Here is a 9,418-nt window from a genome sequence, read left to right as displayed (position 1 = left end):
TACTTCAAAAATCGTGACTTTAAAAAAATGTTTAGCCAAGGTTGTTAAAATGAAAAATGGAATTATGGGTTGTGTTAATTTCATTTTTTTTTTTTTTTTTTTTGTGGTATACGGACCTCTCACTGTTGTGGCCTCTCCCGCTGCGGAGCACAGGCTCCGGATGCGCAGGCTCAGCGGCCATGGCTCACAGGCCCAGCCGCTCTGCGGCATGTGGGATCTTCCCGGACCAGGGCACGAACCCGTGTCCCCTGCATCGGCAGGCAGACTCTCAACCACTGCGCCACCAGGGAAGCCCTAGTTTCATTTTTTTCAGGGTGCTTCGTTGATTTCAACAGCAGTTAACATTTTATACCTTGAAAATATTTGCGTATTTCACAAGTATAAATTCAGCTCTGGATGGCATAAAACAGACTTCCCAGTTAATGAAGTATTTCAACTACATTTATCTTCTTCTCATAAAAGAAAGAAAAAAAAATTGACTTGTTATTGTTTTAATCATCATCAAGGATACTTGTCCAATACAGTTTTTCACAGATGGTTAAAATTCCTTTTCCCATAATACAGCAAGAACAGTCTTAAAGTATGTTAATTGTTTATGTTAATTATTCAAATATGCTCATCTCCTAAATAATAATTTGCTAAGTATTAGAGCATTCACTTTGGATTTTCTGCCTCATGTAAATTAGTCCATGAATGATTTAATTCCAACTCATTTAACTTCAAGGTGATACTCGTAGAGTGTTGAGAAGTTTTAAGAACAAAATTATTTTTTAGATCCTGATATGGAGAAGATGGATGCATAACTAATAAAAGCACAATGTAGACTTAAAATGGAGTGCTAATGGGACCCCATGCTGTGGTGCTTGCTGACTTTTTGATACCCCAGAAAAATAGCCATGTCATCACCTGAGATTCTCTCATCCTTAGCTCTCACATCTTGAGACGCAGAGGCAAACTGCCCTGTGGCATTTCCTTACCAATGCTATCTTCAGGCCCTCTTAAAAAGCAGGAGAACAAAACAAAACAGCACAACAACAGAAACCCCTGTGCATAGCTGGGTAGACTTTTGCTTCAGTTTCAGCCCCAAGCCATCTGGCTGGAAGTCTGACCAGAATACAAACAAGAAACCTTTTCAAACCAATCAAGCTGTGATATGCAAATGAACTCTGGTGTCCGGAGATTTCACTACAAGTTCCCAAACTGGGGAAGTCATCACTTCCGGAATCCCCATCCCCAACAGCATGTGACCTCAGTGGTGAAAGATAAGATTCTCTCTCCTATAATCCGGGCACCACCAATGATCTTTTAAAAATGTAAATCTGATCCTATTACTGATCTCCTTAAAACCCTGCTTTTTTGCCTAGAACAAAATGTAAACACCTAGGCTGTCTCCTAAGTCCCTCCTCTAATGAGGCCTCCCCAGTTCCCACCTCATCTCATTCTACTCTCTTCCTTGTTCACTATATTCCAGCTTCAACAGCCTCCTCCTCTCTGTGGAGTCAAGCTCTCTCCTTCCCAGGAGTCTTTCTATTTGCACTTTCTGGGTCGGGAATCCTCTTTTCTGGCTCTGCGCAGGCGTGTATGCCCTGGTCAGCCTGCCTAGCTCAGGTCTCCCTTTCCAACCCAGTTAATCTCCTTGTCATCGTTACATTTCCCTCATCCGCTTCCTCCACCTCACTTTGTACTATGTTACAAACTGGTATTCTCTTGTTTTATGTGATTGTTCATATTCTATTGTCCATCCCCATTTAGGATCACTTTAGCATTTTGTTGTTACCTAAAACAACTCCAGGCACAATGTAAGTTTCAAAAGTTTTTGTTGAATTAGTTTAATTAATGAAAGAGTGTTTACAAGTGGAGAAAGAGAAAGGAAAGATGAAAGGTGTCAATGAACGACATGGTGAAAAGGAGCATTATCCCAAGAAAACCGTAATAAGGACATGGTGAAAAGTTCATTAGGAAATCAGAAAATAAATACACATGACTATTGTCGACTTAAAGAAAAAAATATAACACAAGAGTTGTGAGTTTCAGTTTAATTCAGGGACCTTACTGAGGACTGCAGCCCAGGAAACAGCCTCTCAGATAGCTCTAAGGAACTTCTCCCAAGACGTAGGGGAGGAACCACCATAGATAGGAATTTTTTTTTTTTGGCTAGGAAATACATATTGTCAAACTACATCTTGGTAAAAGATTACTGCTAATCACAAAGAATAGATATCTCAGCTTGATGATTTTAGTGCTTTTCTATGTATGGGACAATGCAAGAATCTGGGGTCACTGACATTCTTCCCGAGGTATGCGTCTCAACTAACTAGGGGCCAGGTTATCCAAAACACAGAATGCCCTATCCTATTTTTCCCATCCTGAATTCCCTTCAAGGCACACTGTCTGTGGGTGACAGCAATGGGTTGAGATTTAACCCTTTGTATAACTGGATGATGACCTACATTCTTTGTTCTTTTTTTTTTTAACACCATAATAACAGAAGTACTCCTTTTAACATTTGTCATGTTATTATATTCACTTTTTCTGAGCAATCTAAATATTTGAGAAAATAAAGTGGACTTTAGGGTAGGTTCTCTGCAATGTTTTCCTAATAAATAAATCATTGTGTAACTTAGCCAATTTGAATCTTAAAATATTATAAATTTATTCATCTCTTTGTCCTTTCCTGTTTTTGAACAATACAATTTTGGTCCAAGACTTAAATACCACATTCATTTATTTCAATTGTGTGTGATGGGATGCCGCATGCACTGTTGTATTTTCCTTAGTTTTGACTTTTAACAAAGTTCAATGCCGTAACTCATGCTCAGAGGAAGAAAACAAAAACAAAATTAAATTTCCTTTTTCTTTCATTTTTTCAAACTTGTCTCCTTTTTAAAGGAACTTGGTCAAATAAGCCTTATATTACTTATGACACAGGCCAAGCTGTTCCAACAAAGAGACACAAATTCAGCTGATCAAATAAGACAGATGTTTGTTCTCCTCTTATGTCATGGTCCAGAGGTAGGTGGTTCAGGCTTGAAAGGGAAGCTCTGAAATCCCCAATACATCCAAAGCAGCTTCTTTAGTTCTCATCCTGAAGCCTGCATCAAAGACACATTGCTCCAGATTGAGTTAAACAGGCAAGGAAGACAAGTCAAGTGAACAATAGTATACTGTATATTTAAAAGTTGCTGAGAGTAGATCTGGAAAGTTCTCAACACGGGTAAAACAAATTTGTAACTGTGAAGTGATGGATGTTAACTAATTGTGATAATCATTTCCCCAAATGTACATATATCAAATCATTTGTTTTGTACCTTAAACTTGTTCAGTGTTAAATGTCAGTTATATCACAATAAAACTGAGGGGAAAAAACTTGCAGTAGGAGAGGGAGATTGAAGATGAGCATTTTTAAACACTGGGGTGAGCTAGTGGAAAAGTACTGGAGGGAATGGTGGGGTGGGGAGGTTGATCGATGTGATTAGATCATCTGTATTTGATAATTGATCCTTAGAGGAGTTAGGCTCCTGCCCTCCCACAGAGGCTGGGAGATAGGGGCAGTGTGTTTCTTCAGGGTTACATTTCTAAGGGATGGCTCCCAGGTCTTTGAGAAAGACATCCCTGGGCTATGAAACTGCCAAGAGACTAGATTCAAAGGGACAGAGAAAGAATTTACAAGTTTTCTAAAGTAAATGCTTCATATAGTTTATCTTCCACCACTAGAAGGGCATGTCCCTTCCTAAGCCTTCCACATGCTAGCCACCTCTTGTTCCTCGTGTCCAACCTGCATGATGTCATCGATACAATGGATTGATGTAATGTCCTGAGCAACTTAGACAGTCTGAATCTCTCCAGATTATACTATGACAGAGGGTGGGAAAATTAACGTAGCCCTGAAGGAAAAGCATAAATGAATGCATTTGTTCCAGTCATGTAAATGCAAACTGTTTCTGATCCCCTTATCTGGCCAGAATAGAAAGGAATGCACTCAATCACTCAAAGACTGCATACCATGGAAACACGAGGCTTTATAAACCTGCTCTAGCAATGACACTACATCTAGCACAGCAGCTGCGAACAGGGCTACTACCTATTCGAGCTTGCGGTGGTCTATACTATAGTCATCCTCCAGGATTCATGCATTTCTGCAAGAGCCAGGCTGGCAAATTAAACACAGATAGGGTAGGGACCACCACCCCAGTACCCTTCAGGTTTTTAATAGTGACGTTAACCTCTGCCAAGCCCCATCTGAGTATAACATGAGGAAGAAAATCATTTATAGCAATTACAGGAAAAAGAAAGTAAATTGCTGAGTCACTCATCAGGGAGGTAGTGGAATCTAGGGGAAAAGATACAGGTCAGAAAGACCAAAGTTTGAATGTTTTAGCCACATAGCGTGATTACTCCCTGTATGACCTATCACAAATTATTTAACTCCATGTCTCAAATTCTCTACCTGTACATAGGCTTAGTAATATTTGCCTTCAATCTGTCTAGTATAAAAGACTATTAAGTGAACAGATGAATATAGAATGTTTCCATAATAATTGTATTTATTTGGTGCTCTAGAGGGATGTGGGCAGTCTAACACATACCTGGAAAAGAAATGTAAGCCAAACACAGCAGGAACTGAGACACCTGAGTTATTCATTCTCTAAAATCCGGATTTCAGTTCTTAATCCTTCCAGCCCTGACAGATGACATTAGATATTCCATCTATCAACAGAAGGATAAAGCGGTATATTCCCAATACAGAAAGTAAAGGAAAATTATAATTCTGAAAGAGATTAAAATAAGACCAGGGAACACAGAATTTGAAAAGTGTTGTCAACTTGGTTCCTGTAAATATTGGTTCCAGGATGAAATAATCAAAGAGTTCAGTATATTCTTAGCGAAGCTAGACAGAGAAGAATTGCTTTACTACTTTGATACGAGAATATGAATGGATTATTACTAAACAAAATCATATTTCAATTGTGATAAAAGAGAAGGACAGAATAAGAGAATTTGGGGGTTTTAGAATCCCATTTAGACCACTAACACAAGATGCTACAAAGTAAGAACCTTTAGCCAAGACACACTGGTAGGGCCCTAAATAAAATTTTAAATATTTAAATAGCATTATTCCTATAAATAAACAGACCCTGCCACAAGTTTCTCTAGAGCTCTCCTACCTGCCCCAGATCCTTCCATAGGACCTCATTATCCTCCCCAGCATCCAACCACCAAGGGGCTACTGCTTAGCGCAGCAGGGGGGCTCTGATCCTACCTGCCTTTACCGTAATTTTCCTCTCTACTATCCTTCCTCTCAACCCACCTGCAAATTAAGCAGACTAGCACTAAAGCAAAGAAAAGTAACTCTCCCTTTTGAATGTCCTCTAAAACACTCCCCCTGCCCTGACCTCAACAACAAAATTTCTGCAAAGGTCTACTTAAAACCTTGGTTTAAGGTTTTAAACCAAGGCATACATCCCTCACAGAGTAACAAAACAGTACAGCAAGCTCAAGGGACAATACCAGTGCATAAGCATGGGATATACCTTAGAGCTCAAAGAATAGGAATGTGTTTGGATCAAAGCACAGAAGGTGATGGCTGCAGCAAGAGAAGGCAAAGAAGAATCGAGACTATCGCATAGGGAACCTCGTGCCATTTTCCTTGCTTTACAATCCCAAGTTCTCTGTGTGAGTTTGAGCAAGTTATGCAACCTTCTGTGCCTCGGTTTACTCATCTGAAAAATGGGAGTAATATCTTCTCACTAAAGTTATTAAGAGGATTAAATGAATTAATAGATGCAATGTGCTCAGAAAACTGCCTGACTACAGTGAATGCTCAGTAAAAGTTAGCTGCTGTTATTGGTGAAGAGTGGTGTCTTATTTTGGTAAAAGGGAGTGCTGTGGCTGCTTCCATGGGCAAATGTTTGCACTTTAGTAACTAAATTTAACTATACTTTGATGATGTTATCAAAGTTTAGAGGGTGAATCTGAGAGCATGAGTGACTTGCCCAATACTGAACGAACAGCAAATGAGTATAGAATAATTAATTCTGTAGGAGGAACTACCATTTTTTAAGATAACCTCCAAAGGTTCATTTCTTACAAAATAACAAAAAATAATATGAAACACTATCTTATTACCGTGGAAGACTGTAGTCCATTTTCTCTCTTTAAATACTTAAGGGTATTTATACAAGACGAAATAGAAACATATCTCTTTTTCACCCTGTAGAACAAAATTTTCCTTCTTCTTTGGAATTTTGTTTTTTATTTATATTTGATGAGAGAACTAAAGATAAATTTCCATTGCTACTTTCTGCTCTGTGTGCCTTCAAAAATTTGCCAACTTGGGCTTCCCTGGTGGCGCAGTGGTTGAGCGTCCGCCTGCCGATGCAGGGCACACGGGTTCATGCCCCAGTCCGGGAAGATCCCACATGCCGCGGAGCGGCTGGGCCCATGAGCCATGGCTGCTGAGCCTGCGCGTCCGGAGCCTGTGCTCCACAACGGAAGAGGCCACAACAGTGAGAGGCCCACGTACCGCAAAAAAAAAAAAAAAAAAATTGCTAACTTAATAAAGTTCGGAGAATTTATTTTCTTTCATAGCTTCATCATGCATTTGATGCATGAGAGAAAGTTATAGTGTTCATCACTATTTGCTCTGGACAAATTAATCCCTAGGAACTACTGGTTACTTTTCCTAGGTAAACATCAAGATTCTGAAAATAAACACATATTATCTGTAGAAACACATGAAATGAGAACCTCACAGGACCTTAGAGCTGACCAAAAACCATTTTCTTTATTTACTCATTCATTTATTCACAAACATGTATTAAATACCTACTATGTGCAAGCACTTCAGTGGGCTTTAAAAGGAAGCAAAGATAAAGAAGAAATAGCCTTAGTTCTGATAATACAGAAGTAAACCTACAATTCAAGACATATGATGAGATTGTGTTGTTATGGAAGCATTGAGGAAGGAAACTGAGCCCAGCCTTGGTTCCAACCCTTTTCCATGGCTTAAGGCAGAGTCACATGCGGAGAGAAAGCTTCTGAGCTACACTGGGGACTCCCTCGCTTATCCCCAAACATTGAACAACGTGCTATGAAATGGGAACACAAAGCTAACAAGGTATAGATGACATGGAGCAGAACCCTATGGTCCTTCCCCCTCACGTTCTCTGCCTGCCTATTGTCTGTGGAAAAACTTTAGCCAAAGAATAAGTTTAACCAGAGAAGTGAGAAAATGCAGAAACAAAGGAAAACAGTCCAAGGAGACCAAATAATAATAGTTTTGTCATTAAGCAAAGTCAAGGACTTTTAGTTCCTTCTCAAGGGCTATAGATTATATCCTGAGCCATATCCTGTGAGCTCTTTTACAGCTACTGAAACGCCCACCAGGTGGAAGAAGTTAATTATATGATGACCAGACTGTAGCCATGATATACGCTGTCACAGTTCTGAGAATTAGCCTCAAGGAAATGCGAAAACACCGACTCTGGAACTGAAGATTAACTATCCTGAAAACACTCAAGATGATGCTGGTCAGGCCACCACGTGACCGATTTCAAGATGACTCTCAGAGCTGACTGTGCTGTTTCTGCATGTAGCCCCCTCCCTTCACCTATAAAAGCTCTTGCCCACTGATTCTCGGGGAGGCGGGGAGGGGTTGGCCTTTGGACAGATGTCTGCCCTCACCCGCCGCCAGTCGCCGGCACCCAAAATAAAGCAAATTTTCCTTTCCACCAACCTTGCCTCTTTATCTTTATTGGCTTTTGAGTGGCGAGCAGCCAGACCCCGCTTTTGGTTGCGTAGATACCCACTACCTAGCAGTGCATATTCTTGTGGGGAATACAAATATGTATCAGGTGTCTGCTGTACAATGTGGTCACAGGCGTAGCCGAGGCCTCGGTGATGGCCACTGTTCCTCCACGTTGAATAACTCACCTGGAAGAAATTTCTCTTTTGCCAAATACTAATTCTTCATGAAAAGAAATCTTTATTGTGTCTTCTCTTATCCAAACTTATGACAGAAAATTTGGTCACCATCCTTCACTAACTTGAACACAGCTCTATAGCTGTAAATAGGGAAACAAAGACCTAGAATTTAAGATCCTGGGGATGACAATTAACACGTACACATTGTGACTCGAATGGCAACAATCATTTCAGATTTGGGATGTGAATATAGCTTGGATCTCAGTGGAGTACCATTATGCTTTTGTACTCAAATTCTCTCATTCCCAGAAAAATATATGTGTGAAGTAACCTAGCAGAGGACTTTCTGCCTAATATGACTTCCTTGGCCTCTCTGCATTGAACCGTTCCCATTGAATCAGTGTGTTAACATCAACCAATTAATAATTTTATGAGCACCTATAATGCTTACTGCGTTCTTCTAAGTATTCTGAGAAAAATTCAAAGTCCAGGTTACAATCTAACTTGGGAGGTTATAAATATATAATTTATGTATGTATATATTTGGAGTTAGATATGAAGGTTCTGGTTCTCCATCCTCTGATACTCCGTGTGTGTGTGCATATATATATATATATATATATATATATATATTTGATAGAGACAAGATGCATCTATTTTTATACTTTAAATCTATTTATAGAATTTGACTTACATGCAATTTTTACAAATATATCTGATCTGTAAAACAGCAAATATATACTAAAAATAATTCTCTATATTTGTATACATGCTTTTCTTCTTCAACATCAATACCTAATGCAGCACCTGCCATTTAATAGGTATCTATTCAATATTTTAGAATGATTAATATTTTTCTCACCAGATATCAGCTAAAAGTGCCAGCAATGAACCAAGCCACCCTTTCCATTTTTTCATATTATTGGAAGTTGAAAAGGTTTAGGGTAAAACACAAATGAACATTTTCGTAGACTCCTAATGAGAAATTTTTGAAACTGAGCACAACTCTGACATCATAATGTTGACAAATATTCATCACCAAAGGCAATGTTAGCTTGTCTGTAATGGAGATATGAAGGCTTCATTGCTTTACAAATGGTGCAAAATTTACAAAACTGAGAGACTCTTGCTTATGTCACTGCTAAATCTCCCCCCACTCCCAACCAAATCCCTCTTCCTAATTGACTAATCATTTTATACTTCTCTGGGACTGTGCAAGGAGGTTAATCTCACATTTTTTCCATTGGTATCATGTTTTCAAATTTGCTCTTGAAATATTGGGAGTTAAAAGTAGCCAGGAAAAGAAACTTTTTCGCAGTAACATTTCAGTAGTTTATTTCTTGTTAGATATAGAAAACAAGCAAAAAAAGAAAATCCACTGGCATCTATATTTTATATCTTCAAAACAGGTTGAGTCATTTCTTTTAATGAGTATCATCTTAACCTGTCCTGAAATATGCTTCGACCTAGTGAGAGTGCTGGCCTTTTATTAGAG

The sequence above is a fragment of the Delphinapterus leucas genome, chromosome 17 (assembly GCF_059928025.1).
Source record: "Delphinapterus leucas isolate spDelLeu-1000000601 "Yukka" chromosome 17, BTC_Dleu_Yukka2, whole genome shotgun sequence".
In the NCBI taxonomy this organism is placed as follows: domain Eukaryota; kingdom Metazoa; phylum Chordata; class Mammalia; order Artiodactyla; family Monodontidae; genus Delphinapterus; species Delphinapterus leucas.
This window is presented reverse-complemented; position numbering follows the sequence as displayed.